The sequence below is a fragment of the Protopterus annectens genome, chromosome 1.part2 (genome assembly GCF_019279795.1).
Source record: "Protopterus annectens isolate FY-2018-M chromosome 1.part2, PAN1.0, whole genome shotgun sequence".
Lineage (NCBI taxonomy): Eukaryota > Metazoa > Chordata > Ceratodontiformes > Protopteridae > Protopterus > Protopterus annectens.
The window spans coordinates 315205776-315223271 of record NC_056727.1 but is presented as its reverse complement, the minus strand read 5'-3'; the positions used below and the strand labels follow the sequence as shown (position 1 = coordinate 315223271).

The following is a 17496-nucleotide window of genomic DNA, read 5'->3' as shown; positions in this document are numbered from 1 at the left end:
CTTTATTTCTGTTGGTTTGCAGTTACCCTTAGTGAATATTTTTGACCCAGACCGTATATAATCCTTTGCCTCCAGCCTTTCATAGAGAAAAGACCCAGTTTCTCTAGCCTTCCATCATTCCATTTCTCTTCCATCCCTCTTATCATCATAGTGGCCTTTCTCTGTACCCCTTTGACATGTTTGTAGTCCTTTACTTTTACATTCTCCAGTCTGGTCACAGTATCCCAGCTGAGGATCCAACAGTGGGAAATGTAGATAACTGCATCCTTGTTCCTTGATGCTGTGCCCATCATCTTTTTGGCCTCAGCTATTACATTTTGTTCTGTACCTGTTTTTTTATCTTGCCTTTTTCATTTACAATCACTCGTGTGTTTTTCCTTTTCTATGACAATGAAACTGTGGGCCAGATTCAATAAAGCCTACACTAAGTATGCACGATATGTATTCAAGAATATTCCTACCATATTTTTTTGTGCTTTTTAGTCATTGAGAAAGATTACACTAAGTGCACATGTAGTCCACACTTTGTGGTAACCTTTATGAATCCCTGTCAATATTTAAAGCTGCAAGAATATCAGTAGGAAAACTAAAATTAGGAGGAAGAAGGTATGAGTTATGTGTGTGTTGCCTGTTCACTCAGAACGGTGTACACTTAGTGTAGGCGATATGGAATCCCAGGGTGTATCTTTTTTTACATGGAAGTCGTGACCTCTCCTATGCACTGTCAGTACTCTGAGTATTGCTACTAGCACCCTGCAACTCTCATACTGAGTAGTACACAGCAAAATACCTCAATCTTGTAAGAAGGCTTGAAAAAACTTAAAATTGTGTATGGACAAGGAGAGGAAGCTATGTTTTGCTTAATTCAACACTCAGGCTTCATTAGTTTTGTCTTGAAAGCCATTGGCCTTCAGCAATAAAAAAAAATAAAACACTCATAATCAGAATTATTGCTTACTGTCTAAGGCAGAACATGTGAAAGTAAAACTGGAATCAGGTTTTTGGTATCAGGAACAGTATCTCATGCCTTCCTTACCTGGAATTAATTAATTAATGCTTTTTTAATTATGTTTGTTTATTAGGAGAAAAGCTCCACAATAAAATGAGTAAACAGTAAAAAAGTACTTAATATGTGTTAGACAATAAGCATATATACATTTTAGATAAATATAAGTCAGTCAGCATTTGATAAAAGTGTTTTTACAACTGATATGGAAGTAGTACACAGCAGAATACAGTGTCACATTTAAAGACCAGAAAATGAAAACAGATGAGTTATGATTGACATATAATGCAATTTCAAAAAGTAACGTTGTCTCCTGCTGGTATTTCACTCCACGGAGATGGAAGGTCTTGGATGTAAAAACAAAATACCCATATGTTGGCACCAAAACACCAACTTCAAATTATACAGAATTCAGTACAACTCCTTCAAATTCTTTAAGCATTGACTATTCAGTCCAATAACAAAAGATTTTTAAGGTGAATTCAAGAAACCAACAAATTTAAAACAAAAATTCCAAATATAAAGTGCTTTGATTATGCTTATTAAAACTAGTTAAAATATTGCACAGTTAAACATTAAGCTATAACAACTAATGTATACTTTCTACATATTTCAAAACATATATATATATATATATATATATATATATATATTTAAATCATTGATTCGTATGTTGCTTCACTGCAATGAATGACTTTAAAAAATAAATGCTGACTAATTCTCTGAATGTGACATATGAATAAAGCGGGTAAACTTCATTATATAAACATGAATAAAATGAACCATAGAGCCTGAAAAAGATTATAATGAACTATACTGAGAAACTACTGTTTTAACTTTGTTGGTACAAGAGTATGCATATATCTTTTAATTTTAATTGTCCACATTAATTGGTTAATTGAATTTACCTTTGTATAAATAGAAGCTTTCTGCCTTTTGTATTTGTGGTTTGACAAAGCTGTTAGTGAAAGCGCTTACCCAATAAATAATTTCTTGAATTCACCTTAAAAATCTTTTGTTATTGGACTGAATAGTCAATGCTTAAAGAATTTGAAGGAGTTGTACTGAATTCTGTATAATTTGAAGTTGGTGTTTTGGCGCCAACATATGGGTATTTTGTTTTTACATCCAAGACCTTCCATCTCCGTGGAGTGAAATACCAGCAGGAGACAACGTTACTTTTTGAATTCTGGCTTTTATTTTTATCCTGTTGGCTTCCCTGAGTTTGCCAGGGACAATCGTTTTATTTTTCTTTATATAATGCAATTTGTTAGAAAATGTTTTGTAAATTGTGAGGGTGGCAGTAAGAGTAGGAGGCTCCGTGAAGTACATAAGAGCAGTAGACCAGATTGTGGTTTTACCAGGAGGAGTATCGGATACATTTAGTGAGTAGAAAAGCTTTATAGAGAGTAGAGAGGCCCAGTAAAGATGGAATTTCATTATTCTAAAGCAGTAATTTTTGAAATAGGTCACCTTGCTTTTCTTAGCATTGAAACTCAACTACTACTTGTCAGCCCAGTCTGATAAATTTGTAAAGATTCTTTGCTGCTGCCATGGTTTTCATGCCATTCACAACAGTGTTGGTCTTGTTTACCTGCTGTATGTTGGTAAATGACACATTGAAGGGCATTGATTCCAAGAGCCACCCCTCTTGCATTCCACTATTTATTCCCATACATTTGCAAGTCACTGCTACCTCCTTTGTCTTGCCATCTAACCATCTTTCCACTGCACCCATTTGACATCTCTCTCTCTCTCTTACTTCTTTCTTCATCATGTTACTTAATTTCCATCTTTTCAATACCAAAGAAAAGACATTGCTAAAATTTATGTATATGACATTAGTATACAGTCCCAGCAGATTGACACAAGGTAATCGTTCATAACACCACAACTTCTGTTTAAAAAATAATAAGTTTGGTTTGGTATATATATGATAAATATGACTGTGGTTGGAACAGGGGTGGGATTTAAACTTATCACAGCTGCAGAGATTTTTGTCAAGATAATATCAAATATGTTTTTCTTCTTGCTCGTTGATGGATTTATTTTCTTAGAATTTATTTGAGAGCATTGAGGTTTTATGAACTGTACTAGTTTTTGTGCCCCTTTATTGTATGAAGCATAGTTATGTCAGTCAGTGGAAGGATAATTAAAGTAACAAAATATTCTCTGTGGTGGGAAAACTTGATTTATCAATAAATTGTTCCTGAAGTGACACATAAGGAGTCTTTCTTTTCTTTCCCAGTCCTTCCTTCATTATCTTCCATAAGCTGCTTTTTAGTGTTCCCTCAATGTCCTGTCACTTTTTGTCAGTTTTTTGTGTCCATTACCAGTAACCACTGTCTTCGTAATTTTGTAATTCTTCACCCTGCAATTTTGCACTGGTGTTTTAGTATATCTGGTTTTGCCTCTACTGTACCAATAGTGAATTATTCTGTAGTGTGTTTACTGTTCTGCAGTGATGCTATTATCGCCACTCATTTACCTTGTCTTATCTGCACAGTACTTTACTCTTCCAGGAGAGCCACTGTGACAATAGGTAAACCTAGATAATTGGATGGGCAGCCTCGAATTCTCCCCAGGTCTATCTTGTGTTGCCCTATTGACGGTAGAGGGAACTTTTGAATACAGTTTATTGACTAGGTTTGTAATTGCATGTAGACTGCTTGCCTAGTATTGCATATAAACATGTGCACTTATGAAAAATATTGGTTTTACCCCTTATCTGTCTTCCTTCCTTTAGGTTTTGCCAGTTGTGCCTCAATCCCTGTGTAGTTCAGGGCTAGTCTCAAGCCTACAATTTTCCAAATGTTAGTAGATATGCAACGTTCCAGTACTGGCACCATTAGTACAAGCTTTCCTTATTTCTTTTCACAGCTACAAGTATTCATTTTCCATTATTTACAGAAATATTTATTTTATTTCACATCAGTACATCGGATTTTAACAACAAACCCATTTCGGCCACAACAAACATTACATGACAAGCAAATTAGAACAGGCAAGTTATGTAAACATTATATGTGATGTTATCCTTTTCATTCTTCCACACAAATGAGTTATGGATCCGATCCTTGGATCCGACTCAGCCACATTTACAAGATCTGTGATCTGAATCTCGAGCTCCTCCCTCTACCCATAATGCTCTCTCTGTTCCTTCTCCAATTCCTCAGATCTCATTTTCCGCCATTGGAACAAGATCACGACTGAATCTCAAGTGTGAGACTGTTATTTATTTGTCTATTTTTCAAAGTTACATTTCTTAAAATGTATATATTAGGGTTAGTTTTTCTTTTTTCCTAACTTTTCTCCTTTGAGCCATTTGGCTTCCTACTCTTACCTACAATTTTATTGATGTTTAAAACAAAAAGAGGGGGTTTTCTCTGGATTTAGAATTTTTTTGTGCAGTTGTCGAGGGACCATTGCTGTCTCATATACAGTTTTAGTGTTGATTTTGATAACTTTGTATTACCATTTTGTAGCTTTGTGTAGGTGTGCAGTTTTCTGTTTTTCGCGTAGAGTTATATACTTTGTGATCATGTCCGACAAGCCCAGTTTTAAGAAATGCACTTCTTGTGGGCATAAGATTCCCAGTTCTGATGCCCACAAGAAGTGCGCATATTGCCTGCGGCCAGAGCATCTCAGCTGTTGCGTGATTTGTGCCTCGTTTAACCCAAGGGCCCTTTCCGACTAGCAAAATAAATTAATAATTAAAGGTTTACTTCCAACTTCTGCTGCTGCTATTTTTATTGGGGCTCAATCCCCCTCCAAATGTCATCATGACTCCAAAAAATGAGCATTGAAAAAGTCAGCGAGGGCTTCATTGGAGCCACCTCAAAAACTTAGAAAAGTTTTGGATCTGACCTTTTCAGATCCGGTACCACCTCCCTCAGAGCCACAGGTCTCTTCAGATCTGACAGGCATTACAACCATCGCAAGTTCTTCTCTACCATCCACTTCCTACTCGGATCCCAAGTCCTTGGATCCAACAGTCATGAGCTAAATGCCTGAATTTAAGTTGAAGACTGTTTCTTCGATTCTCCCCACTCAACTGTTTGAGACCCCTCGAAAGCATTCCAGGCCTTCTTCCACAGCTTCATCCAGATCCTGTAGGAGTTTGACTGAGGCAGATATGGACAGGATGATGATGATGTCCATCCTTGAGGGCCTCCCGAGAGTTTCTTAGCTGGAGATTCTGACCCATTCATGAGGAAGAATGAAAAGGACAATATCACATTTACAAGTTATATACTTGCCATAACTTGGCATCTGTGTTGTCCATTTTCATACTTGCTCACCTTCCCTCACAGCCATCCCCTGGCCTTGTCACTCCTAGATGGATCTTTGGATGATAATGGAATCTTTATGTTCCACGTCTGAGCCTCAGTTTTTTCTTGTGTCTGTTCTGTCTCTATAACACAGTGAGCAGTAAGACAGGAAACTCAATCTGAGGAGATGGGAATGGAATACAGCATTATGGGTAAAAGGAGGAACTTGGGATTTGGATCATAGATCTTGTAAATGCAGCCAAGTCAGAACCGAGGATCGGATCCATAACCCATTTGTGAGGAAAAATGAAAATGGGCAACACAGATACCAAGTTATGGCAATTACATAACTTCTAAATATCTTTCTCTTCCAGTTAGACTAAAGCAGTTAAGTTAAAAAGGCATATACTGTAATAATCCTATCATAATCTATAAGATCATATCTAACTTAGAGTAAGTCCCATACTTCAGTTTATAACTCAAATAACAGAACATTAATATCCAGTTTGCTAGAAGTATTTCCAGTGCTGAAAAAAACAGTGAAGTGCTTATCCTTATCCAGTTAGCAATGGTTCTCATGAATAGAAATCCAGTCTGTGCAATCCCCAGTAAGTAGAATTTGACATTGTGATATATGAGGTAGGCCAATCCTAGTTGCCATATTAATACTATCTTTAACCCTGTCCTGTATATATTTGATAGCAAGACTATCCCATACCATGTGAGAGTAATGTGCATTTTGAGAATTACACTTCCAGCAATTTCTTTGTAGTGATCTCCACTGTTCTGGAAATCTGTATTGTTAAAGGTTGCCAGCGTCATCTGAATAAAGCCTGGCAGCAGGAGTACTGTATCATCCGTAGTCCAGAGAAGTCCCTCTTTCCATCCCTTAATTGATATTTCTGTGGGAGCCACTTATTCCGAATTATATTAAGGTATTCCAGTGGGGAGGAGGGAGAGTATGGATACTAAGAGTCCTTGCATATAGCTCCCTTAGTTTAACCACATGGGTATTACCAGGACTCCTACAGTACCTGTCTATGTTTTCTGTGTGTTCTTATTGTAAACCTGCATCATACAAAAAAAGATACTGTATACTTTGGTTGTCCACAGAAAACTTGTGTCCTGTCTTACAGAACTAAATCTTCCAGAACTTCAGATCAATTGTTCATTTCTTGTGAAAGCAAGAAGAAGGGACAACCTGTGTCAAAACAGACCATTTCCAAATGGTTGTCTAAGGCTATTACCTTTTGTTATGCTCATCTTAAAAAAGTTATTCCAAGCAGGGTCAAGGTCCACTCTGCCAGGGCCTTAGCCCTTGACATTGGCCTTGACTTCTAAAAAATAGATACCAAGGAGGAGCAGGCACAACACAGAGCCGTGGGGGAATGCCACTGGTTACTAGCCTTTCTGTGGAGATGGTCTCTGTTATCCTGACTTCTTGGATCCTGTCTGTGACCTAGCTGGCTCTTCAGTGAGTTACATGGGGGCATATTCCTAATTTTTTGAGTTTGTTTATAATGTCCAAGTGGGGTATTGTATCAAATGCTTTAGCTAGGACAAGGTAGGTAGTGTGCACCATTTTGCCCTCATCTATTGCCTTGATGACCTTCACAAAGAACTCCATTAGGTTCAGTAGGCAGTCTTCCATTCATGTGGCACAAAGCCTGTGTGGCTATTTAGGAGGCAGCCTGGGATATTAGAAAGGCACCATCTTTTGACTTTGCTTTTCTACCTTGCTTCATAGGAATCCCCAGTAGTGCACTGGCATTCCCCTCAGCAAAAGTTACATCCTGTGCATTGGCCAACCTCCAATCAACCCAAGGCTGTCTTGTTGCCCTGCACTGTGAGACCCTGTGTAGGCAGAACACTAAAGTGCTTTCAGCTACACTAGTTCCCCTCAGCAAAAGTTACATCCTGTGTCTTGGCCATCCTCCAATCAACCCAAGGCTGTCTCGTTGCCCTGCACTGTGAGACCCTGCATCTGTGGAACACTGAAGTGCTTTTAGCTACGCTAGTTCCCCTCAGCAAAAGTTACATCCTGTGTCTTGGCCAACCTCCAGTCAACCCAAGGCTGTCTCGTTGCCCTGCACTGTGAGACCCTGCGTCGGTGGAACACTAAAGTGCTTTCAGCTACACTAGTTCCCCTCAGCAAAAGTTACATCCTGTGTCTTGGCCATCCTCTAATCAACCCAAGGCTGTCTCGTTGCCCTGCACTGTGAGACCCTGCGTCTGTGGAACACTAAAGTGCTTTCAGCTACACTAGTGTATGTTAGAGTTGTATTTAATCTGTCCTCCAAACTGAAGATCATTTCCCCTTTCACTGTACATGTGCACACTACTGGTCCCCCCCCACACTTCTCTCTTCCTATAGTACTCCAAAGTCAATTACTTAAAACTACTTTCTCTTGGAAAAAGTTTACCTATGTACCTGCAGCCCATACTTTTTCTTTTGTTTTTCCCTGCAGAAGTGGTGGTCCTTTTCACCACTCTGTACTAGATTAGTAGTATAACATTTGTAGTTATTAGGTAAATACTGCACCACACTGACCTGCAATTAATTTAGCTTGGTTTTCCTGTTTTCTTTTTAGCAGCTGGCTTAGTCCAGTTTTTCTGACTCTCAACCTTGCATTGCTTTGTATCTGTCCCTTCCCCCACGTTCAACCTTACACACCTCACACTCACTTCTGCTTAATTACAGAGGTATCAAAAAGCCTGATGTAGAAAGGCACCATCATACTCCTAAAGTTTTTGTACATTTAAGCACATCCGGGTGTTTCCCTCCTTGCTGCAAATTTAAAGAATAACCTCCTGCTAACCTGAAGATGCCCCTGATGCCGACTCCTTGCCTGGCTTCATAAAGGCGGCTGGGGGTAAGTGTGGGTAAATTTGGAGCTGAATTTTTCAGACAGAGGATTTGCTATATTTCCCAGTTCCATGAATGTGGTTTCATTTACGAACAGTTCAGCATATCATTGTGTGATGCCTTTTAGGTTTTGGACATGGCAAAAGAAGGACGTATGGTTGTCCTTGGCCTGGGATGCTATCTTTACCTCAAAATGTGCTTCGTTGGACCTGTTCAGTTTGATGAGAGAGCTTTTACCTTTTTTGTTGTTACACTTCCTAATTTTAGCTATAACTTTATTGTACAATCTGTTTAATTTTGGATTCCACCAGGGTGTTTTTTTTTTTTTTTTTTAACTAGCAGTTAGGTTTACTTCTGGTAGGCACAGCAGTCTGTGTACAGTCATTGGCATGCTTGCACAGAACTTTTGTGAATAGTTTTACATAGACTACTGTGTTATCTGGGTTTGGAGGTGCTTGAAGTTTTGACAGGTTATCACTTAGTAAAAGATAGTTTGCCCTGGGGTCATTTCTAACTGTTAAAGGGTTTGCTGGGCTTACAAAATTGATTCTTATTTTGAAGGAGGTCTTTGTGGTCTGACCTTCCCAAAGAGTACATAACATGAGGGGGAATGCAGCTTTCTCTGATATTTGTGAGTACCAGGTCCAGTATGTTTGTACCTCTGCTGTGCACATACACTAATTATTTCTGGGATGTTCTTGATATCAGAGTCTTCAGAAGTTGACCCCTCAGTGCCAAAGCCAGTTTTGAAGTTGATTGTGGTGTTAAAGTGAACTGGAGGACAAGACTGTTCCTGCCCTTAGAGTCAAATTCATGGTGTGATAGAAGCCCATTGTCAGGATTAAAAAAAGCCCTAAGAATTTCTCATTCAAGAAATTCTAGTGGCAGACTTTGGAAGAGTTTTCAGATAAGAATTTCCATGGCCACAGAGACCACCTCCATGGATGCCACCCATATGGCAGTGGTGGTGCAAACAACCAGGGGTCACCTCTCCCCTTCACCAGCAAGCATTGTTTGCCATTGTGCAAGAAATATGGATCAAGAAAATCAGATTCAGAGGCCATAGTATTCTTTTTATGGAAGTACCCAAGCAGCACTCTCCTCATTACCAGACATCCCACACAATCAAAAAGAGGTGGCCAAGATAGAGGTCAACAGCCTTCTCCAAGAGGATCCATCAGACCAGAGGGCATCCAAGATTTACTTGAGATTATTTTTAGTACTCAAAAAGACAAAGAACATCAGACCAATACTGAATCTCAGCGATCTAAATCTTTATATAAAAAGAACCAAGTTTCAGATGGTCATGATGTAGTCCATCCTTCCTTGTCTGTAGAAGGGAGATTCCATCTGCTTAGCAGATTCTAGGATGCCCATCTGCTTATCAAAATGTTAAGACCTCCAGGAGATTTCTGTGCTTCCATCTGGAAGCCTGTCATTATCAGTTCTGAGCCCTGCAGTTTGGTCTCACCAGAGCCTCCAGGATGTTCACCACTGGCCTGGCAGAGGTAGCAAATAATACATGAGTTTGGGGAATCCATATCTTCCTATACCTAGATGAATGGACCCTCATTCTACCTCAAGAGAAGAACTATTTACTATGACTGTGCCTGTCCTTGGAAATATCAGTCAACGCAGCCAAGTTGCAGGTGGAGCCATTACAGAACCTCATGTTACAGGGTGCTGTCTGGACACAGTACATATGAATCATGACTTTGTCAGAAGACTGGATAGTTTCCATAGGGACAGACTCCTTAGGACAGTGTGGTCCATCAATGTCTGTTTGGGCTTCTGTATATCTTTCCATTATTTCCTACAGAAATGCAAGCTGTGTAGAACCAAAGTAATCTTCATATATCCTTTCTGGCCTCAACAAGTTTGATTCCCCCTGCTTCTGGATCCATTTTCATATTTGTTGTCCCACCCATCCGGAAATCCTCACCCTGACAATCAATCCACACAGTTAGCTGCAATGTTTTCTCCAATTCCCTGATGGCCAGTGGCCCAATTTACCCTCCAGGGGTGATCCTAACCCTCACAATATTACAGAAATCTTCCATTAGGAAAATGTATATAGAGAAGTGGAAGATCTTCCTTTGGGTGAATCATTGAGGATAAGGTCTCTTCTCAACTTCACCACCCATGGTCTTATTTTTATTCTCCTCATTCCATGCAGGTTCAGGCTTCTCTTCTATTAAAGTTCACTTAGCAGCAATATCCAATTTTCAGCAAGGCTTAAGGCATTAACTTCAATTTCTGACATCACAAAGGGTTTCAAAAACCTTTCTGAAACAAACTTACTTGTCACTTGGTTTATCTGATCTTAAATATCTTTCAAGGAAGACTTTCTTTCTTATTGCCATTATTTCAGCCAGCTGAGTCACAGATTTGCATGTTCTTTCATGTAGCGTTTATCTTGTAATTCAGAAATATATAGTCTTACAAACAAGTCCCTCCTTTATGCCTGAAATACCAGCTCAAAAAAATGTTTTTTTCCATGTTGTTCTGATAGATGAAAATATTTTCTACATTGCTTTTGTGTTCATAGGTGACATAGATTTTATCTACAAGAACCAAACAACACAGAAAAAGTGATCAACTGTAAATTGTGTCTAAAAGTATTTGAAATCAATTTGATCAGATAGATGCCATACTGTATCTCAACCATGTACATCTCAAACAACAAATCTCATTCAAGACTCATTCTACATGATCAGTTGCGACTTAAATAATTTAGATGTGCAGTTGTTCTGTCTCACCTTCATTCTCACTGATGGGTCCGAAGACGATCCTCGGCTCCAACTCGGCCAAATACAAAAGCTCAAGGTATTCAACCAGCTCGTGGCCTACTCCCTATCTCATGATGCACTGGTGCTTCCATCAGATCACGTTTGCCACTGCAACAAATCGGGTATTTCACCACCTCTGGCCAGTGAATATAAATTCAAGTTTTAGTACATTTTTGAATAATTTCCTCTTATATAGTAGTTGTTAGTTTAACCAAGTTAGTTAAGAGAAATACAAATAGTGTACCTTTCTCTTTCTCTCCATTGTGGCTGTTTTTATTAGGCCTAATTTAACTCCCTTTCCCCTTTCTTCTAGGTGTTGATAGTTCTTAGGTTATAGTAAATTGCTACTGTTTAGATTTCTGTATTACAATATATCTAACTGTGTATGGTGTGTTTGTTGTTAGAGTTAGTTTGATTGCCTGTGTTATAAAAAGGCTTAAGTATTGTTTTTTGCGAGCCCGTTTTTTATTTAGGGCTGTTTCTTCCATAATATTATGGCCTGTTTAAATTAGAAGGCTTTAGTAGTTGTTTCATAGTATTTCTAGTCTGGTGTGTTATTCTTCTTAGATAGATACCTTGTGGATATTGTTTTTTGTAGAACTGTAGACATGTCCCTGGAAAAATCAAAATCTGGTTTCAAAAAATGCCCTAAGTGTGGACAGAAGACGTCCATTACTGATGGACACTCTGAGTGTGTATATTATTTGGGGAAGGTTCACCTCCAAGAAAATTGCTCCATATGTCACTCGTTCAGTACTAGAGTGCTACAAGAGAGAAAAAGTAAACTGATTGCTAGAGGACTGGTAAAGTCCACTTTTTAGGACTCATTAGATAAGAACAATACCCAAGATAGGCATTCAAAATCTTCAAAGACGACTTCTGGATCGAAGCTGAAGAAAAGCTCATCGACTCCAAAAACATCAGACAGTCCATCTACCTTAGCACCACAAGCTTTGGAGCTGATGGTTGGGCTTGTTGGTAGGAGCCGGTCCCCGGTTTTGGAGCCGGTTTCTCCTACCCTTAAGTCACCTAATTTACAGTCAGTAGCTTCTTTCATAGCTTCTTTTCGGTCCTCAAGACACTCTGATAAGGATGTGGATTATGTGGTGCAGAGACTTCTACAAACACCGGCACTAGCAAAAATTTTGTCGGGGCCGACCCTTGAGGCTTTGGGCCCGACTGAAACCCAGTCCATTACTTCTGTTCCTCCTCCGATCCAACTCGAGGTTTCAGAGCCAGAGTGTTTGGAGCTGATGATCGTGGAACCACCGGAGCCAACACCTGCTCCAGGTCTGTCTGTTCCGACTACTCTGACTTCCTCGGTGCCGACCTTGGAGTTTAGGAGCCGACACTTGCTAGTCGGGTCTGTGGAGGATAGTTGAACTGACCTCTCAGTTCTGACTTTACCTTTCAGGGCTTTGGTGCGGCTGAGCTCAGTGCCTACCTCGGGCTCGGAGCCCACCACTTTGGTGCTGGGGAGATCATCTGCTTCTTCGGATCCAGGGGTTTCTTCTCAAAGTAGCCCGGGGGGGCTTTTGATGCCATGAGACGAGTGTTGTCCCCTCGAGCACCCACATCACCAGAAACAGCAACCTCCTCCCCCAAAGCTCCTGTGTCTACCTCTGCTTCACTGGTCCCTCAAAAGCGTAGAGACCCAGAGCCTCAGGTTGCCCCATTGGGTGAGCCCTGCTCTTCCGAGGCCTCACCAGAAGCTCCCACTGAGGAGGTTCCCAAGAAGAGACTTTGCAAGACGAAGCATCTGGACTCCCCACAGCAATCCGTCATGTCAGATACTGACTTAGATGAGTCAGAAGGGTCCTCCTCTGATGATATCTCTTTCTGGGATATCTTGGAAATTCTCAAACAGAGCAGTGGCTGAAAGCCCAATAACCCTACTGATGATGAGTCAGTTCTCCTGAAGACTTTCGGGTCTCAACCCTCCACCTCTTGGATGTCTCCACCTTTTGATGACCTGATGGAAATCATCTCTCAAAAGGCGTGGGAGTCCCCGGATACCATGGAACCTGTCTCTCGGAGGCCTAACAAATTTATGACTTCCCCCCAGGACAAGGCTTTCCTAATCAAAGGAGTACCTGATGATGCTATGGTGGTGGAGGAGCCACCAAGAAGGAGTTGTCAGAGACCTGTACATCTGTTCACCCTCCTAACAAGGATTCTAGATCATGGACAGATATGGAAAGTGCATGTTTAGTTCAGCAGCCTTTGCTCTTTGATCCCTGTACTATTTTACACATTTTACTAGACTGCACAGAGATCTCCTTAAGGAGCTGTGAGATGCTCTACAGGATGAAGTAGCTGCAGGAGTTTCTGATGAAGTAACTTCCAAGCTTGCTACCCTAAATTCCCTTGTAAACTCTTCCATGCATCTGATCTCGTTCACAGCTGATGGAACGAGCAGGGCAGCGAGTACAGGAATTGCTCTTAGGAGACATTCCTGGATGCGCTTATGTTCCTTTGCAGTACCCTTTAAGTCATCCTTTGTTAACATCCCTTTCGATGGCTCAGCCCTTTTTGGACCCAAAGTGAAGGAAACGCTTACCAGGAGTGAGCAGGATGGAACTCTGTCTGCCGTCAGAGTCTGTTTCTCCACCTCTACCAGACCTTACCTAAAGGTCAGAAGGAAGGGAAGATGTGGTTCCATAAAACTCTAGGAGGTTTCCAGGACACTCATGGTGAACCCCCCCCCCCTCTAGAGGCAGAGGAGGAGGTAATAATGGAAGACACCATCCATGTGGCAGAGGGGGGTCTGCAGAATCAGGGTGACAGAGATCAGTTCTTTGGATAGCCCTATCAGTGCTCCTGAAAGGAGGCCCACCTGTCCATCTCTTGGAGCAGTTGGGGGGATGCATATCTTTGTACCCAGTCAGCTGGCGAAAAATAACAAAAGATCCCTGGGTACAAAGCATTATATCCAGAGGATACTCCATTCCCTTTGCCACCCTACCCCCTCTTGTGAGGAAAACCCTGGATGTTCCACCCAGTCACAGGGAACAAGCAACCATAGAGCTTCAAAGGTTGCTAGAAAAAAGTCATCCAACCAGTCCCGGCAGACCAGAGAGGATCTGGAACTTACTCAAGGTTCTATTTAGTTCCAAAGAAAACAGGGGACTGGAGACCCATTTTGGATCTCAGCAGACTAAACAAATCTGTCAAAAAGACAAAGTTCTGGATGGGCACGCTTCAATCGATACTTCTTGGAAAAGACTATTGGATGTGCTCGATAGATCTCCAGGATGCATACTACCACATCAAAATGGCCAGAGCATCCAGAGATCATCTGCGCTTTTGGCTTGGAGCCAGTCACTACAAGCTCTGCCTTTGGTCTCACTACAGCCCCCACAGTGTTCACTAAATGCATGGCAGTAGTCACGGCTCACCTGAGATGTTTAGGATTCCAGGTGTTTCCATACCTAGACAACTGGCTCCTCACTGGCACCACCAGGCATCAACTCATACAAACAAGAGACACAACCTTAAACCTCTACAGCCATTTGGGGGTTACCATAAACTCAGAAAAATCTGCCTTGTCGCCATCCAACCGTGCCATTTTTATAGGAACAGATATAGATACCATTTCCATGACCATAAAACTTCCACCAGAATGGGTTTGTGTTCTACGAAAATGGGTCCTAAATCTTCTATCAGAAGAAAAAGCCCCAGCTTCAATGGTGCTCTAATTATTGGGGACAAAGGCAGCAGCACTCATTGTGATTCCTTTAGGCAGAATGCATATGCGTATACTGCAGTGGCTTCTGTTCACTCAATGGTTCTTTCAGGAACTTCCAATGTCACATCAAATTGTGATAACGAACTCATGCAAGAACGACCTTTGCTAGTGGCTGACATCTGAACAAGTAACAATAGGTCGCCCCTTTGTTCTTCCCACTCCCATCGCCACTGTGACCACAGACATCTCCCTGATGGGGGGGGGGCATTATCAGGGAAGAACAGGCCAAGGTACATGGAAAGAACATGAGGCTCACCTGCATATCAATGTCCTAGAGATGAGAGTGGTACTTCTAGCATTGCAGTCCTTTCAAGATTCTGTTCCTCTAGGGACTATTGCAATTCAGATGAACAACATGTCAGTGGTCTGGTACATAATCAAACAAGGAGGAACCATATCTTCCCCCCTATGTCGAGAGGCCCTTAGAGTATGGCAATGGCCAACTTCCATCCAGCGCTTTCTGATAGCAATGCACATCCTGGGGAACTCCAGTGTGATAGCAGACAAATTGAGCAGAACAATTCTATTGCCTCACTAGTGATCCCTGAAACAAGAAGTGGTGGAAAGGATATTCCGCAGATGAGGCCAGTCTTGCTGCGACCTCTTTGCAACTCCAACGAACATGAAATGCAGCAGCTATTTTGCCCTAATCCCCCCTACGGGAGATTCCCCAAGGGATGTGCTTGTACACAGTTGGCCTCCAGGTCACCTCCACCCTTTCCACTGATAACCAAAGTTTTACAGAAAGCAAAGACGCTGGGAAGGACCATCATTCTAATAGCCCCTTACTGGCCTTGTCAGATTTGGTTCTGCTTTCTTCAGCCTCATCTATTGGAAGAACCTTGGATCCTGGACCCAGTTCCAGATCTTCTGATTCTTTCATCAGGGGCTCTACATCCTGCACTTCACACCCTCAAATTAACAGCTTGGCTGCTCCAATTCCAAGAATAGCCAGGTTTCATAATCTCTCAGCTGCAGCTCAGCACATTATAATATCCTCCCCTAAATCATCTACCAGTAAGTTATACCGTAGTAAATCGAAAAGATTTTCTATATGGGCATCTCAAAACAATATTATTGACCCATATTTAGCTTAAATTTCATCCATTTTAGAGTTTGTGACCAAACTTTTCAGTGAAGGGGCAACTGCTGCAACCATTAGGTTTCAATTAGCAGCAATTTCTAATTTTCACCTTGGTGATCGGGGATCTAACATCAGGTCCCACAGACTCTCTTAAGCTTTTCTTAAGGGCACTGCTCATTTGAGACCCCCCATTAGGTCCCCAGTTACACTGTGGAATCTAAATTTTGTTCTTTTTCGAATCATTTTACCCCCATTTGAACCAGCCTCATCTTGTGACCTGAATTATCTATCATGGACAACCATTTTTCTAGTAGCTATTACTTCAGCTCAGAGGGTTTCAGAGTTACATGCCTTGTCCATTAAACCTCCATATCTAATATTTCATAATGACAGAGTTTGTTCAGAGACAAATCTCAATCAGACTGTAGAATTACTTGTTTTTTTCCCTAAATATACTAATAAGATGGAACATATGCTACACAAGCTTGACGTCCACAGGCAGCCTCAGTTCTATTTACACAGGACTAAGGACTTCAGAAAATCTGGATAGCTCTTTGTTTCATTTCCAGATTCAAAGAAAGGTGCTCCAGTGGTAAAAAACGCCTTGTCAAAATGGTTATCAGATTGCATCTCTTTTACATACAATTCTGACCATTCACCATTACATCAGAAAATAAAAGCCCACTCAACTAGAGCTGTTTCCACATCTTCAGCCTTTCTGGCCAAACTACCAATATATTCCATTTGTGCAGCAGCCACATGGTCTAGGCCTCCTACCTTCATCACTCATTACAAATTGGACAGGGCCTCCTTTGGTTCCACTGTCCTAAGGAATATACTCCCGTGAGTCACCCGAGAAAGATGGTGCTTGGGCGCTAACCCATCAGTTAGAATGAAGGCGAGATAGAACAACTGCACATAAAGAAGTTATGTACACACCATAATATTCCATATGAGTTGTTTATCTCGCCTTCATCCTTACGTCCTACCCTCCAACCCCCCCTACCAGTTTCTTGTGGACCAAGAAGTTGAAACAAGTCTGGGTTGTCTTTAGTCCTTATCTAGTGTATCCGTGGATACTATTTTTTGGGGGGGGACTTATCTAGTCAGCTTAGTTGGCAGCAAACAAGATCTGAGGGAAGCACCAGTGCATTGTGGGATAGGGAGTGGGTCACGAGCTGGTTGAAGACCTCGAGCTTTTGCATTTGGCCGAGTCGGTGCCAAGGATCAGCTCTGGTCCAAACCCGTCAGTGAGAATGAAAGCGATATGAACAACTCACATGGAACGTTATGGTGAGTACATAGCTTCTTTTTAATGATGTTTATTCTGCAGTGACATGGACTTTATTGCATACCTTTGAAAGGCATTATATGCAAGTTGCAATTCTGGACCCAGGTTTTCCTTCAGGGCCTCAGTATTCTGCCTTGATGCCACATATAGCTGTGAATTCTTTCCAGCAGTTTGAAATGTATGTACTGGATAACATAGGCTATGATAGTTATGTATGTATCATAGCACTGAATCATTATCCATGTCCGTCCATCTCCACAAATCCATTCTCCTTCCTCCTCTCAGTTGTCTTTGTTCCTGCTAACACAGTTGTATGCCCACTTGAGGCATGTATGGGATCCTTTCTTGACTGTACTAGCTCCTTAAGTTTAATTCCATGGCTGTGGGAATAGGTAGGCTTAGCGGATCCTATGGCAAACTCAAACTGGAATGTTATGGCTG

At 41.2% G+C, this 17496-nt stretch overlaps 1 protein-coding gene across 1 annotated transcript in view; it reads left to right on the top strand.

The window, feature by feature from the left end:
* SPTLC3 (serine palmitoyltransferase long chain base subunit 3) overlaps positions 1-17496 on the top strand; it is a 1995977-nt gene that overhangs the window by 1835322 nt on the left and 143159 nt on the right. The window lies entirely within an intron of this gene.